Source organism: Prorops nasuta, unplaced genomic scaffold, assembly GCF_024137725.1.
Source record: "Prorops nasuta isolate Cenicafe-Biocafe unplaced genomic scaffold, Cenicafe_Pnas_1.2 PNAS00030, whole genome shotgun sequence".
NCBI classification, from domain to species: domain Eukaryota; kingdom Metazoa; phylum Arthropoda; class Insecta; order Hymenoptera; family Bethylidae; genus Prorops; species Prorops nasuta.
The window spans coordinates 2,706,748-2,724,834 of record NW_027116827.1 but is presented as its reverse complement, the minus strand read 5'-3'; the positions used below and the strand labels follow the sequence as shown (position 1 = coordinate 2,724,834).

Below are 18,087 nucleotides of genomic sequence, written 5' to 3'. Positions count from 1 at the left end.
ATGTAAAATTACGTAGTATCAATGGTATACTCTAATATAAATATAATAATAATTACATTAAAATACAATACATGTACCATAAGATCTTACATTTAACGTACAGTATAAATAATATCTGTTGTACCAACTACATATTAATAATATATTCCTTTAAAACGATCTATTTTTAAAAATTACAATAAGATCTGTATATAAACATACTGATACTTTATTTTAACGAGACGGATATATGTATGGCAATCCGGAGTTAGTATATGTGATAAATGTAGTTCGTTACATCGTCAGGTGTGATTTGAAACAAACAATCTTAGTAGTCAATATTGCAGCAAATAGGGTTGCCACCGTTTGGGCAGTTAAATAAAGTAAAATATGAAATAATTATAAACAAAAATTAACTTAACAATATTACTTCCATTTCACACATAAATAAATAAAAAATTTGTGTATATTTCTTTTAAACAATGTAAAATACTTTATTCAAAAATACGAGTGGCAACCCTAAAGAAGAACCATCTGCGATAAAGTCGATGTTAAGTTATCACAATAAAATTTCTATAAATATCCAAATATTTTATTTCAATGAAACACTTAAACACGTCAATCCAAAATTACTCTATATAACAAACGCAATTCGTTGCTTCGTCAGGTAGCCCGAAACAAACACCCTTGGTACTCAGTACTGCGGAGAGCCACACGACAAAGTCGATGTTAAGCTACAAAGCTACACATTGCGAGCTAATTTAGGATCAATAACGAATTTAGTCGTGGAAGATGCAAAGTGCCCCGAACACTAGCACACCTGTACACGTGTGCGTGTACAAGACACACGTAGCACGCAAAATGGGCTTTGGGAGTGCAAAAGTTGATATATATATATACGTGCAGCAAACAGTCGCACAAGACGAGTTGCAACTTCAAAAGCGGTCCTCCGATACGTTCACTGCTGATTCTCGAATCCCGAGTAGAGCCGAAAGCTGGCTATTCGGTAAGAATTAAGCCCGTTAATTAAAGCTTGGCGCGCGAAAAATATGACATTATATTGGGCAAGATTACGAGCCATTAAAGTCGGCTGGCTTCTAACGGACCGTTATTCAAAAATTGCAGTGTCCTAATTGATGTCTCTCTCACAACAACTGGTTGGACGTAAAAAAAACTCGTTGAGTGACGACATAGGCAATTTGCGATACTTTCAGCTTTCTCCCTGCATGTTAAAGAGTCAATTAGCCAGTAAACCCCGATATAAAAGCTGCACTGATCAGGCCTCGTAATTAGGCGTAATGGCTGATTGTACTAATTATGGTCGCATAAATTTCGACCAACTTTCAAAATTCTCCCGCGATTCTCTGCAAAAGAGAGAGAGAGAGAGAGAGACTTTGTTATTAACCGTGAACGTCCGTCGGAAGAATACCGAACGCGAGATCCTATTACTCTTCAGCTTCCGTCGGAAACCAATTGCCTACGATATTTATGCTGCAGTTACAAATTATACTTTTACTGCAACTTTTACGGGCAAACATCATCGTCTTCTTTATGTCCACTTTCAGCACAGTTCGCGCAGTTGCGAGATTTTTTCTCGGAAAAGCAATAATAACGATGATAATAACAAGAAGAATTTATCAGGATATAAATATAATTCACTGACTGGATCATTATCCAAATTTATAAAAATTCTGATTTTCGTTCAAGCTATCGTACGTGTAACTGTGGTTTTATTTATAAATTTTAATTCACCGAGTTGTTTAGTTGAAGCTCGTATTGGAAAATTGGGGAATAGCGATGATAATAATCGTTAGAAAATTTCAAGACTGGTCGTCTATACGTAAAAATTTCCTTGCCTGCCTATACGAGACTGAATTCGAGGGGTAAAAGTAAAGAAGGAATAAAAAAAGAGAGGAAACAAGGAGAGAAAAAAGAGTGGGAGGTGGAAGAACTTGGCCAGAAGCGAGGGCGGGGTTTTATTGCTCTCTGCAAAACAATTTCCCCTAAGAGCAATAATAAAGATTAACAGGAGCTATAAAAGACGATATTTGAGGTTAAAACTGGTCGACGACGAGGACGCCGTGCCCCGATAAATTAACGTTGCGTATTCCTAATCGAATTAGCAAGGTGCCAACCAAGCGACGAATCAACCGGTGAATATGGAGACCCACGAAAATTAATCAAGCTTGAACGATTCTTCCAAGTCATTTTTCCCTAATGACGCCAACGAACGTGCAGAGCTCACAATTAAATCAATGATAAAAACTTAATTAGATTCTTCAGAGTGCTCGATTAACGAGCTTGAAATAATAGCATAAATCCAACAAAAATTTGTCAACATTTTTTGGAATATCTCCAACGACCCATATTGCATCCTCTTCTCTTCTTATGTATACATATATATATATATATATATATTTCCTTTCAAAAGTAAACTTCATTACCCTAAATGGAATAATTAAGTTTTCCGTTTAATCACCTCCGAAATTATTAAACAATTTCATGGTTAAATAAGTTTCATCAAGGAGATTTACTTGGATTTTTCATGAGGGTGAAATAGAAAGTTGGCTTTTTAGAAGGTTAAAGTGTTAATGTTTCGTTCAGTTATGTTGTATATGCGAACTCGGGTCAATAATAAGTGTTTTTCAAGCGTTTATTGCTCGGCTCGACGAGGTTTTTGATTGTGTTGAGGGCAACTGAAAACAAAGAGGCTATTATTCGTTGTGGTGGGCGACACGAGTCAAGTGCGTTGCAGACGTCGAGTAATTAAATCAGAGAGATTATTTGCAATTGTGCAGGGAATCCACCCAGTGAATCTCTGCTGCGAGTTTAAGAATACACTATATATATAAAGAGAGAGTATTATAAAAATGATTTACATATTATAACACACGAAAAAAGCACAGCTTTCGTCTCTTTCAAAATATTTTCTGCTTTCAAACAGAATCTTCTCATCCAAATGTATACTGTAATTGACGACGAGCAATCCGGAGAAGGATAGTTATTCAGCGGAGAGTCGAACACTCTGATAAATCAGCTTCGGTAAATATTGCCAAAGAGCAGAATCTTAAGGAGAAGACAAAATATTGGAAATCGTGCAAAACAATTCAATTAGACTGGAATTCTTTGATTTTATCGCTTTTATGGGCTGATACGTTTGGTTATGGAAAAGATCACGAGTGGTAAGGGGTGGTTTAATGTATAGAGAGAGGTGGGATAGAGAGTTGAGAGAGCAACGTTCTATTCCCTTCGTGCTTTGACCTACAACTACATATACAACACACGAAGGCACATAATGGAAGATCAATTTGCCTCACGATGTACGTTCAACTCAAGCATGTAGTACAAGAATATTATTATGGAACGTGCCTATACATGTCCAGAATCTTCTTTAATTCTGTGAGAACATTATTTAAAATTTTAATTCTCAACATGAAAAAGACAGAAAAACAGATTTTCCATTTTTCAACATTTTTTTCATCCTTCGATTCTATATCTAATCGATCGACTCGTCTATTTAACTTTTTAAGGTATTTCATTTGAAAATGTGTCGATGAAAATATCTCACTGTACCTATAAATCACGAATTTATTATTATACGTTAGCAAATTTAGAAACTCGTGGTTCGACAAATTTTCCTTTAATTATTAATCGTTCAAATGTGGCATTTTCTAATATTATGGCATCGTTAGAGCGTTGCACGATATTCTAGGTTTTCGTTGTTACAGTTTCGTCCTTGAGGACGATGTATTCTTGACTCTTGCTGGAGAGTATAAAACCTGAAAAATTCAATTAGGAAGATTCGAGATAAAAGATGGATGACAATAACGTTGCTAACGCTGATCATATTTCTCATGCTAGAAGGGATGAATTAAAAACGCCTCGTTGGTAATGAAGGTCTCTGCGCCACTTAATGACTCCCCTTACGATCGTTCGGCACGTAAAAGAATTCTTCAAATTACTCTGGGAATAAGATTGTACCGAGGAAGCATAATTAATAGTATAATTTGCTCGTTGCAACTGGAAATTTGAATTATTGTTGTTATTAAATTCAGTTGAATTGTGTTGTGCAAATAACAAATTGGAAAATTGATTAGTTTTTGGTCAAGCTTAAACATATTAGAGTGTGATTCAACGAGTGTTTGCTGGGATTTAAATTTTTGCTTTTGGAAGTTGGAAATTGGGCTTGTAAGCGACATGAGCAGTAGGTAGTTAAAGTTATGATTATATAAAAATCTATTTTGATTTATGCTGCATATGTAGTTTGGAAAAGTAAAGGTGCAAAATGGTGATGCTTACGAGGGCATAAAGGTCTACAGCAGAAATTCAATTAGGATTCTCCAACGACGTGGAAGAATCGATGAAGCAATTTTTTATCATTTATCAGCAAATATCCAGCAAATATAATAGCAAACAACACAGGGCAAACAAATACTAACAAGCCAGTTATAAATTTAAAATTAATTATCTTGTGGTTCTCCATTAAGCCTTTTTGGAAATCAATTTCTCGAATTAAAAGAAAAAATTATATTCAATAATTGTGTGTTGATAATATAGAAAACTTCCTTATCTCCTTTGGTGTAACAGTGTTTTGCTCCAGTAGTGTGAGAGATTCTTCGTTACATCTATATAAATGAAAATTTATTCCATTAGATTTAAGTGACATTTCTAGTATTTTTTATTTAGCTTTTAAAATGTCCAGTCAAAGCTTTGAAAATAAGTTTTATTTGAGAGGATTAAAAAATCTTACTAGTCATAAAAAGTTTTCTGAGATTATACAATAGGACGAATGGTGGAATTTTTTCTGTTTCTTAAATTGTACAAGGAATCCTTTGAAGAGAAAAAGCTCGAAGACTGTGCTGGTTTCTCGATGTGTAAAATAAAGGGGATAAAAGTCCAGCCAGCTGCACAGTTCAAAAGGGAAAGGAGAATAAGAAGGGCTCGAGCAGGGATTACTTTGAAATAAAAGGGATACGTTTCTCAGGATTCACTATTCTCCTATCTTTCCAAAACCTTTGCAACAATTTTGAAAATCTTGTCCGGCAAATAAAAGTTGTAAATTATTTGAAAAAAAAAAAAATTATTTCTTAACTTTCTAGAAGAGAAAATTAATAGTGAAAACGATTTCAAAAATTAAGCAATTTATTGGATAAATCAATCAGAGGATTTAAAAATTTATTAAAAAATAATAAGACGTATTTGAAAATTATTGGATGCTTTTCAATATCAATAAGAACCATAACGAGCCATCCAGAGGGTATAAACTTTTTGTTACAACCTTTGATTTGCAAAGGAAAGAAATTTGGATAATACTGCGATAAGCCCCGATTTTTAGATTTACATCAGAAATGATACTCGAAGGCAGGGTGGGAAAATGCCAAACCTCTTTAGATCCTCTCGCGCCTCTCATCTTTCTCTTACCTATTCACCTTCGACTCAACCCCATCCACCAGAGATATCTCGTTTAGATTCACCGAGAATACCAAAAGCTTATCGAATGTGGATTGGAAAACTCGTTGTCTCAAATACAGTGGCTAAAAAGAGCACGAATGGGGGCAGATTTCCCTACATTCTAAAAAAGATAATTAGACAATTTAAACTATAGCCAGATTAAAATAGAAAAACAACTAAGTAACAATAAAGCAGAAAAGCACGAGTCGCGTGAGTAATTTAAAGAAATATAACTGTTGGAGATCGGAGGTGTGTTTGTGCGAGCGGTCCGGGACTGTTGAACCGCCTTGTTCTGGCGCACTCTCTTCGCGAATTCGGAGACCTGCATTGGTGTGCGTACTGATCGAGTGTATCTCTATCTTTTTATTATTAATATGAAAGCAGAGGAAAGAGATATTCTCAGTGCACACTAGTGCAGGTACTCGAATTCGCGATCTATCTCGCTTCCTCCTCATAGTTCGGCGCAACGCCGCTAGGTGGCCGAGGCGCGGAGCGTTCTCGCTAACGAACAGTTATTCGCCCAGTACTTACGTGGGCGAGGTCGCTCTTTCTCTCTACACTTTGTCGAATCTGGGGACCCTGCTCCCTATTTCCTTTTTGGAGTGCACTAGCACTGTCTTCGCCTTATAATCTGGACCCTGTTCCTTTAAATTTATAATTAACCCATCAACGTATACCTCTTTAGTTGCGTAGTCTACTTCCTCTCCTTTTTCTCGTTCCCATTTTTTGTTTTGGGTACATATTCCGAATTTCATACCAGATCGAATTGCTCACGATAACATTCGTATAATAAATGTTCAATATCTTGAGAAGTATTGAAATTTGCCAGAAGAGGCAATATAAAGGGGAAAACAGAAGGAAAGCTGTTCTCTCTCTACTTATTTGTTTACTTTCTATTGAATTTCTGAACAGACGTGGATAGTGCAAGAATGTAATACGGAAGAGGCAGTGGTGGGCCATAAAATACAATGGCTAGATTATTGCCATTTTGAAGTAGCCAGCTTGTGTATTATAACGCATAGATATATATATATATATATATATATATATACACTAAATAATAGAAATATAATAGGAAAGCTAGAAGCTGTTTTATTGGTATCGATCGAATATAAAAGGATAAATGGAAGCATTCGAGAGGCTTGCCAATTTATCATATTAGATTTTAGGAAATCTTCGAAGAAGAAGGAACGATGCAAGGAGATCCAGTACATGCTAAAGGGAGTCGTAAAATGCACTCATGAGATTTCTAGCGCGCTCGGGAAATCGCTTAGAAATGCTAACTGAATTTATCGATCAGTCGCAGCTTTAGGGTTGTGGCTGGAGCAGATACAGCCAAGTTTTCAGTTACTTTCGTCGTCGAGTGTGAAAAGAGTGGGTAACAGCGACATTTGCCACGACAGCTTGTGCCTGACACTATAAGAAAATTGGTTGACATGACAATTTGAATATTGGATAACAATTGCGAGAAAGGAACTTGAAATATTACTCGAATAATATATTAAACGACACGATACAGGGTGAGGCTTATATTTGAAACGTCCTAAAGTTTAAAATTGAAAATCTAACAAAATGATATCTTGTTAATTATAAAAAAATCAATTTCTTTAAACAAGATGATGCTGAAGATTTTATTTTTTATTTTCTTTCGAAGAGAGATGTTTATTAGATAAAAATTTATACGTCCTAGAGTTAAACGTACAGGTATACGAGTATTTATTATCTGGCTCAGAGAAATAAGCCACATTCTGTATAACTTAGCCTTTTTCAACCAATAAAATCTAATTTCATAACGCATGCAAATGAGTGAGTGGAATATTGTAAAAAAAAATTCATAATTTTAACATCTTTTAGGGACTCCAGTGCATCGGTATATCTCTGATCCGATAATATACGCATTGTGGGGGGAGGGGGGGGGGGGGGGAAGGTTCAGAATCAGATGGCAAATGATTCGAGCGAAAAGGAGATCTTCGAAGAAACACGAAACTGTGTTAACGAAGTAAAATGCACAAGAAAAAAAAATAAATCAGAATAAATTTGTCACACGAAACATACGAATCAGTAGGAATCTTATTTCACGAGTTGAGATCCTGAAGCTGATCGTGAAACTGGGAAAACGATTGATTTCCAGTAGACATTCGTCAATGGGGGATTCCAATTAATCCTCGAACCAAACGAAGTTCAAAACGTGTCACCGAAAAAAATTTCGAAATATACAGGAATCTAAGTATATAGTCATCACAAAAAAAAACCCATTTCCAAACGAGACACACGAATTAGAACGATATCAATTCGAAACTTTGATACGATACTATTCGAGTACACGAAAATTTCACTTGCGAAATAAACGAACAGAATTTATGGACAGTGTAAAACTTGATACATCCACCACGAACATCGTCGAGGAATTATTGGGCTGCGACTGTTAAAAGACACGAAAACGTTGAGGAGCAAATTTTATTCGTTGTAAAAGGAACTAAATATAATTTTAACGTTCCCATCCTAAATGCGAGCGCGTTAAATCTAAAAGTGCATCATCGATGGACGTTGAAAATCGTCTTGAGGCAATTTCCTATTGAAATCGATTAACTCGCAATTTCCTGGCACAAGTCTCTGAAATTTTCTTTTATATTTCTAACGAGGCGAGGTCTCGAACAGGTGAAAATAAACAACGCCGCTTGTTTCAGGATTAAATAGGAATAGGCGTGAAAGAGCTATTGCTCGGTCTTGCCGGATGTTATACATTGTTCTCTTTTTTTATTTACTTTCTACTTGCTGTTTTCCTCGGGACTCCTTCATTAATCGGACGTATTGCATGTCAACGACAAGAATATTGTGTCAGCCGTAAATCAGTCCTATGGAAATTACCAGAGCTCGACGCAAACACTCCGTTACCAACCATAAATCTCCATTCTTCTATTTTCGTTTCTGGACTCTATTTCTTCGATTAACCTATCGATGTGTTTCTATTATCAAAAACTATCCAATCGCGATATTATCAATTGCCTAGTATTACTCGTTTTTAAGCAAAATTACAGGAATATAATCTGTTTTTTTTTTTCAATTCTAAGAAAAAATTGTGCATTTTCATCGTTTGATAATTTACAGTGAAATAAGTTGGTAAGAGTGAGAGAGGTGGTGGCTGATAAGGAGATTTGTCATGGAAATGTAAAGCAGTCATAAATATACGAAGGGTGCTGAAGGGTACTTAAAGTCGATGGAATTGGGTGGAAACGCATACTCGAATCGGCTGGCTGCCAGCTTGTGGGAAGCTTCGAAAACTTTGCTAGTGGAACGAGCGACAAGCTTGAAGAATTTCGCATGTCCGAGCGAGAGAAGATCGCACGGTGCTCACTCCTTTCGCCCTCCACTGTAGAAAAATAACGGGATATCTCTTCTTTTGTGCAAAATTATGGCACAAACTCTGCTTTAAATGACAAAGCACTTTTTCTTCGGAAACGAGAAAATTCGAAGCCTCCACTGAAATACGCGACGTCAAAAGGAAACGATAAACTTTTGCCAATTCCCCCATTCACTCGACAAATAAGACGTTTATTCTCGCTTCGTCCATTTTGCTTTACCGAGATTCTCCTTTCTCCCAATTTCCTTTGTATTTCTCTCCACCATGCATTGTTATGCAAATTTCAAGATTTTTCATTAAACTCTTAACTAGGTTCGATCATTTTTTAAGCAATTAATAAATTTTCAATGCTAATAAAAACATTACAAAAATTAAGTTTGTTATCGTACTTAGCTTTGGCAAAAAGGTCCAAATAATTCATTATCTAAAGTTTTAAATAATAAAACATAAACCCCTGTACAATCCACACCAGAAATTGATGCAAAAAATCTGGAAAATTTTTAAATAAATTATTTCTATTTCTAAAGAATGAATCATTTGACAAATTTTCTCATGACTAAACAAATAATTAATATTATAATATTCTTTAAATTGGTTCATGTAAATTTAAAAAGTTATAATTCATATAAAAAAAATCAAGATCGAATCTCCTTGGTTAAAATTAAATATAAAAACGTTTGTTTTTTAATTTTACAAAAATATAAACTCTTGCAGTTACACAACTTTAAAGGGTTAAGAGCATTTGAGTTTGAGGGGAAAACGCGAGTGTCCAATCGTGCGTAGGTTCGCTCGTCGGTGGTTTCGGACCGGTAAGCAGAAACGTAATCCCGGAAGCCCGTGAGCAATGTCGAAAGACGAGGAGTTTGCAAAGGAATTTTCCGATTTGCATCTCCTACTGGGAATCCGCCTTAAGGATCGGGAATGCAGCCGCCTAGTGCATTTCAGATTCCAGAAATTCCGCGATACGCACTTATATCCATGCGTGTCCTCACGTAGATCCGTGCCCGCAACTGGATAGGAGCATTCTTGCTCTATCCACTCCACTAAAACATTCCACTCATAATTTCCGTTTCTATCTCCAAGTCCCTCCCTCAACCCAAATTATGACAAAATTCAATCTCATCTGGTTAAAGCCTACGAGAATTTTTCACACGACTCTCTCCATTTTTATTTAACTTCCGGTCATTTTCGTATGCAACACTGTTTTATTTATTTCAAATTCTGTATTCATTTTCAATATTGAAGTTAACATAACAATTGGCTGGTTGAGTTGTGGCTAATGAATCCAATATTAGCCCAGCTCACTGTGCTGCTTTCGAGTATTTACTGTATACAAATTAGTGTGTATGTTGGTATACTATATTAATAATTTTTGTGTTTTCCTATACTCCCAATGTTGCTTGTAAAATATGCTACTAACTTTGACTCGATGGAATTTTCTCTTGAACGAAAATTTGTTCAGCTCTTATTATTAATTAAAATCAATTGAAGAAAATTATAAAATATATGTATATATGCTAATATCAATAACATTGATTATTTTATATTATTCACTTAGATTAATTAGTGATTCGAACATTTTGAAGTGAAACATTATATTTCAAGTGTTACGTAACACGTGCTACCAATTTGAAATTAAACGAGTCAACACACCTGTTCTGAGTGGATCCATGTTTCCATGAAACTAATTTCGATGCTCGAGTGTCTTTCGAAAATGTTTCCAGTGATAATCTTGAGTGCTCATCTTTGTATCATATAAAAAAACTATTATGCTTGATGTGAAATTTAATTAAAATTTAAAGACCACTAAAATACAGATAAACCAAATTATTTCAGGAAATAATCTTGAGCACGTTAGTGACAGTAGTCGAAAATCTTTGAAAATAAAAATGTAATATTTGAGGAGATATAAAATCATTCGTATATTAAAACTGATACCTGATTTTTGTGAGCAGAAGCCAAACAGGGATTGCTATTATAATTCTAGAAAAAGAAAAAGGGTGAGAGAGATTTAACGAATGATTTTGAATAAAATTCAATAACACTTAATATAATTTCAACAAAAATACATTTCTGAAAATTAATAAACGTTAGGAATCATTTAAAAAGCATACAGAAATTAACACATAATAAAATAAAATTATCTTAGGAATTTGCAAAGGGTTGGCTGTGATAATAAGTGGGCAGTGGTTAATCATCATATAATGATACAGCAAAAAGTGAAACCAATTTACGTGTGACAAGAGAGTCGAGTTAATGATCCATCGATGGTATCAATTTAATTGAGTAAGAAATGAATAAAGCAATCGCAAAGCCATTAATGACTACAGTGGAGGATTCAATGTGGATAGAAATGTAGTCCTAAGGAATTACAGTGTGAAGTGTTTGCATGAAGACTGATATCTGATCCTAGTAAGCAGAAATTGGATGTGGATTTGCCTGATTAGGATCGAGTGCGTGTTCCAACGAAATTGGAATCTACTGGATTAGATCCTTCCAGTAACCTAGGCGTATAAACCAACGAATTTTCTTCTCCACTACAGGGGGTTAGTCCAAAAATGGATCAAGTCCCCTTTTTGATTGATCGAATTCGTTAAGTCTCGTTTGATTGATCCAGATGAATTCAGAGCATTAAACTACAATTTGTTGAAACAATTTTTACACTTTTACATTACTCCACGTTTTGTGCAACATTTTATGCTCGACTGGTCTCATTACAATAGCGAGGAAAAGGACAATTGGTCGAACGAGAGGAAACAGTCAAATTGAGTCTCGAGGAGCTTCGTTGCAAAATTTATTTCATATATTTGGAAAATTCTGCAAGTGGCACCATGATGAATCAATATTTCCAGGCACGAAGGGAACTAGTAAATATATATATCTGTTAAGTTTCAAAAAGTTTATCCACCTATCGAAACGTCACAGCTTTGACAGCTCCTACTGATTGGTTCTGACTCCCAAGAAGGACTCGCAGGTATTTTTCCATTTGGGAAGAAATACTGTCGTTAATGCTATCGATTCAGCCTCCCAAAGAAATATCGAGCTCAACTTTTTTTTTCATTCTCGCGTTTTCAGGGTGTGTTAGAGTTCATAAATTTGTAAAAGAGATGGAAGGAAAATTCCCCTTTTTGTATACAGTCATCCATAGAAGGAACAAATTTTTGACAATTTAAAAAAATTAAAAATACAATTTGTAGAATTGATATTCCACTCTTCCTCACTGAATATTTATTAAATAGCTAATATTACGATACTTAATTAGCTTAATTACTTTGCTCTAAGAAATTATTTAACAGAGCAACTAACGTTTAAACGGATTATAAAGTTACTGGTAAGTGAATGCATTCATGAAGCAATTTATTTATTCAAATGATATTACTAACTCAAGGGGTCCTCTAGAAAATAGAAAGTTAAGAAAAAAGTTGAATAAAGAAAGAAGCAATAAGCCTTTTCACTTACTAATAATTGTAAAGAAAAAAAAGAAGTAAAAAATGAAATTGGAATAAACGATGCTTAGACACCAAGTCTTAGAACAAGCGATTGAATTGACGTATAGAAAAATCGATAAACCGAATTGAATTCTCGAAGCAAATTGGATCTAAAAATAAATTCACTTGATGAAATTCGTTTTCGTTGGGGACGTTGCTGCGATTTCATCCATCACTATCAGTTTGTGTCTACTACTCGATCTACAGCTTGAGCTGAGAATTGTCAAGGGTCTTAACCCTATTAATAGTGACCTTTATTCACCTCGGAAATTTACTGTTTACTCATGTTAACAAATATAGATCATTTTTTATATTCTTTTGCAAAAAACTACTGTTGCATAAATTTAAGAATTAAAGCTATTAAAGTGTTGCTAGTAACTGATAAGTTGTATTTAGTAAGAGAATAATAATTTAATTAAGATTTTACATTTCGTAATATAAATTTGCATACTTATTGAGATACAATGAAAACCTTTTCAAGGACACTCGAGAATTTTAGGAAAGTAAGAAAAAAATTTAAGGGTCACGAATTCAAGGTCGAACGTTGATTACCATGCATGTACAAAACCTTCAAATGTAAAGACAGTAAAGGGAAAGTGAACACACAACGACACAGAAGAAGTGAGAATGTGTAGTTGTATACGTATACGAAAAATAGAGTCTAAAAATGAGAAAAATTAAAGATAGATAGCATTGATAATATGTATATATATAGTATTTCACATTCTCACTTCGTGGAAATTGTATTAGTTGCATGTTCTCTATATTCTACTGTATTTATGTACACACTATTAAAGTAGATATACACAAATGCAAATTTAAGTGTTTATTAAATAGAGATTGTATATTATTATATATTAATAATGGTAAGAAAGATCTGAACATGAATAAAAATATATTATATTATACAGAAATATAAATTGAAAAATATTATAAGTATAGGTGTGTGATGCTTGCACTGAAAATGAAAAGGAGGGTTGAATTTAATATTCAGTACTCGTCGATAAACCTCGACTTTATTCCTTCAACATTTTGAAAAGTCTATTTAAAATGATGATTTTCTATGTATATTTGAAATATTATCAAATGTCTATATGAAAGATTATGCAAATAAATTGAAAGAATGTAACAATTAATTTGTTTTTTAATCCCGCTTACAATATGAAATTTTTATTAAAATCAAGATAATTTCGTAGTGTTTAGATAAAATTCTACACTTTTGCAAATAGTACACAAAAAAATACCTATATAAAACACTCTATGCTATTTTAAAATCTATTACTTACCTTAGTCATTATTTTAATAATTGTTTCAATTGAGACTTCACATATTATTACGAGTATTCTAGCAAAATCTAACAAACTACAAGAAAACTAAGGAATTATTCTACCAATAAAAAACGTTGAATTAACAATTTTTAATTTTCAATAACTTCTTCGTCAAGGAATAATTTTCAAAATGGTACACTAACTTTTTCCATATAATTATTCATACGATTCTAGTTATACATAATTAACCAACCACCCGATATATAATATTACTTACGAATGAAGCTTTGAACAAGAAAGTTTTTCCACCAACTCGGTCCAACCATAGCTCTCGACTCCTCTCAGCTTGAATTTTTTAGATAACTAATTACAATAAATATTACCACACTATTAAATTCTCACTCATTGAACGAAGATAAAATTATAAAACACACGAGAGCTATTGAGGCTGGATTTATACTGAATAAAGCAAAGTGTGTGGCATTGGATCAGCAAGAAAGGATAGAGCACGTTAGTCGAAGGGGAGACTGTAAACATAAACATATCTCCTATGACCTATACTATCCAGCGACGTGAGACTGGGGAGTTGGTACGGCGCGTGCAGCGACACGCCTGGCTTGCAGTAAATAGTGAGTGGAACACGACGCGACTGACAGTCGAAACGTGTTGCACTCCACAGTAGCCGCGCATGTGGCGCGCCAATCCACGCGCCATGTAATTAATTAGATTTAAAATCTCTCTTTTTATATATGGTAATAACGAATTATGGAAATTAAGCGGAAATTGATAAGAGCTGCCAGCTAATTTGATTTATGCTCATACTAAAATTTGCAAATTCTGTTTCAATGTAAATGTATAAAATAAAGTGGTTTGATAAACGCTGCTGCTCTGAAATTAGTCGATAAAGTATTTATTTAGAATTTTATCAATTTTTATACGTTTACTTGTTATTTTATTAATTATCTCTTTTCTCACTAACCATTTGTGGTCGTTTATAGAAATTTTAGTTTTTTAATTTCCGCCAACGATTCAAAGAGAATATTTATATAATTTCGTTTTTTAAAGACTTGCAAAAAATATGCAGATTAATAAGTTTTGAGGATTTATCAAAAAATTAGTACATTGTCTGCTTTCTAAGCTGCGTGAAAGTTTTTATTAAATGGTTATTTTAAAATAAACTTTGTTCTCATAAGTTTTGATAAAAGAGTCTGAGAAAACTTTGAACGTCCATTCTCATGTTTGTTTTACAAATTACACAAAAGAAAATATTAAATGTGTATGCTACCAAAAATGGTGTTCCGTTATTACTGCAAGTAAACTTCAAGTACCCAGAATCTATACTTTGTGTGTGACAACAATTATAGAATTTCAATACTTGCAGTTTATTTGCAGTAATAAGGGAACACGGGAAATAGTAATATATGACTAGGTAAATATAATCAAAGAGAAAAAAACTAGCGAAATGAAAGGGTTAGAATAATCCTTAATTTTCTAACAAACTGATAATCGTGATAAGGAAAAAAATATAAAAAAATACCTACAATATTTTTATTCTACTAAGAAGCCTTATTATATTTTCCAAGTATATAAAATTTCAAAAATTTTTTAAACTTCGTATTGATTTGCAGTTACAACTGCAGCCATGCAAGTTTAAACCGAAGAATCTTGCAAAGATTGCCGAAAGAAGGTATGCATAATTAATTAACGAGGAGGCCGTACTCACCGATGCTAATTTTCCCTGCAATCGTCTTTGGTCCACCGTTTATAGTTGGCCCCTCACAATTTCACACTCTTTTTTCACTTTCTAAGCAAAAAATGCAGCCTCCAAATCACTTACGCCCTAATTATTATCAATTATAGGTTAATTGCATTCATTGAAATTGCCACATTAGAGTCTATTAATTCGGTTTCCCCAATAGAGTACACTATATATAAATCTATTTGGTACTATGAAATTCAACGTGCTCTAACTCTGCTTCTGGAAATTTGCTATACCATCATTATAAGTATATATACGTATATACAAAGCCTTGAAAAGTAAATTTGTATACCAAACATATCAATATCACTGTTTTAAGGGTGTCGCTTACTTTCAGTGACGAGAGATAAGCGGGTGATAGCTGAAAGACGAACCAGTGGCGCCATCTTTCTCTAATTTCATCAACAGTTTTCTATTACGTGTTCGTCCACTGGTTACAAGATATCGACTCTGCTTTCGCTCCTACACCTGTCTAACATTTTCCTATCGCCTATTTGACCAAACGAATCACAATGTATTTATAACAATTTATTATTATTAAAACTGTACTTAAATAAACTTACTAAATTGCACATTAATTTATTTTTAATTTAGAATATCGATTTTACATCTTGATTGGAAAATGTTATTGGCAGTGATAAGAAAAGGTAAATGTAGGTAAGCACACTGAATAAAAATTCTTGAAGACCTGAAGAAATATATATATACAAGTTATAATAACAATATATTCGCTTCGTGCATTTGAACACAGACAAAATACACCAAGAATGTATAACTGTACAAGTAGACGAAAAAAGTTCATCAAAAATAACAAAAGATAGCTATAGATAGCGCTGATAGTATACAAATGCACCAATATACATCCTCGCTTCGTTGTACGTTTGCACAAAAATGCACAAGGTGCATAAAACAAATATAACGACAAAAAAGAGTGGTAGGAAGAAAGAGGCCAAAAATCTGACCGAATAATTCTAAAAAAAAAAAAACAAAAAAAAAACGATCGATATAAATCCTGCGAGGCGTTAAAAAAAGCAAAGAAAACAAGGCCCGAAAACAGCGAGTTCTTGTCCTCAGGTGTAATTTGCACCGGTGAAGTATTTCGCAGTAATAATAATTATTGTAATTACCGGGACGTCAAGAGAGCAAACTCAGGCAAAATCATGCGAAACCGTTTGCAATGCTGCGTCGCGATAAAAAATCAAAAGGGAATCCCGCGATCTCACGAAATTGCTCGGCCGATGAAAAAGAACCACTGGAGGTTTATTTCGGGAAAATTTCGACATGCTAATTCAGTTTTCTCCATGGGCAAAGTGATTTTAGTCTCGGACTCGTAATTGCAATGCTGGGGCGAGGATTACGGTGTTTCTCGGGGTCCGGGGACGCGAGAGTCGGTGCTACGGTTGTAACACTGGAGGGGGAAGTGGGGAGGGAGGGGGGGGGGGGATATACGGAGCGCAATTTCAGTGGTAGCGGAGCGCGGTAGTCGGACGGGGGGACGTCTCTCCTCGACCGAGAGGCAAAAACGCGAGCTCCCAATTGCATTCTTCGCATAGCGTTCGGTCATTTTCGCCATTACACGCCGCCATTCCTTGGGAAAATAATCGTGGCAGCGGTTGATTAAAGGGAAAAGAATCGGTATCCAATGCGGTTGTCGGGAATCGCAACCTTCTCAATCAATGCGATTTGTCTCTCCTTCCGCGCGCTGTCCAATCTCTCTCTCTCTCTCTCTCTCTCTCTCTCTCGGAAGCGAGTCACGTACGGGCTCCTCGCGTTCTTACACACTTGCGTAATGCGTATAATCAGACGGGTCTCTCTCTCTCTTTCTCTCTTACCCCCCCCCCCCCTTCTTTTACTGCCCCCCCTCCTTCCCCTCTCAACAAAAATAAAAACTCCTTACACATTTAGTGCCATCATCGAATTACCCCAGACAGCAATAAAAACTATAAATGCGGTTTAAAAGATCCTCGTAAAAACTCAACGATATTGGAGAACCGTCTCGTGTGTATGTATATATAGTAAATGGTCAATTGAACGGAATATGATTGCTTGCTTTATTATTTTAGATGCAGGAATATATTTATTGTATTGGTACGTTATATGACTGTTGATAATAATAAAAGATTATACTTTTTTAATAGAATTTTGTTGGAAAAATTCAGACAATTTTTGGCCTCTTCTTTGTCATCCCTGTGATACTTTGCACATGTTTTGGTCTTCTGTCAGTGGATTTCACGGTGAATGGGAGATTTGTCAGTTTGTTGAAGGGCGTCAAATGTTATTTGTCGAAATTTGACAAGAGGGACGAGAGGCGTGACGTGGCACCAGTTCACCATTTTTCAGGATACAAATTCGGATACAAGAGGAACTTCGCTACTCGAGAGAGTATACACTCCGATATGAAGATTTATCTACCAACGCCTGGGTATAGGGACACCTGCTCGTTTATTCGAGCCTGAAAATCCTCTCCTTGTATAAATATATATGTATATAGTAGAGTGTCATAGCAGAATTGAGAGTGAGTGGAAGAAAAGACTCTAGGATCACTCCTTCAAATTGTATTTTATCTTTAGAGAATTTTTATAACATTTTCAGGTAATCAGTTCGTAAATTATCGAAATTTTTTGCAACGATGCATCAATTACATTTTTTACATTATATTTTTTAGGAAAACAAAGGTAATGAGAGAGCTGCGCAGTTGTCTAGAAACGAGTAATAAATACTACAGCGACTGGGACGCGTTGATAACTCTCGAGTTCTACTAAGCTTCTTGAAACTTTGTCA

At 34.7% G+C, this 18,087-nt stretch overlaps 1 long non-coding RNA gene across 2 annotated transcripts in view; it reads right to left on the bottom strand.

Annotated features, from left to right (window-relative positions):
* The window catches only part of LOC136782720 (uncharacterized), a 61,957-nt gene extending 47,947 nt beyond the window's left edge, over positions 1–14,010 (bottom strand). For both annotated transcript variants that reach the window (XR_010824165.1, XR_010824166.1), the window contains exon 1: positions 13,825–14,010. This is a non-coding gene — a long non-coding RNA (uncharacterized lncRNA). The remainder of the gene's footprint in view (positions 1–13,824) is intronic.
* Between the last annotated feature and the right edge of the window lie 4,077 nt (positions 14,011–18,087).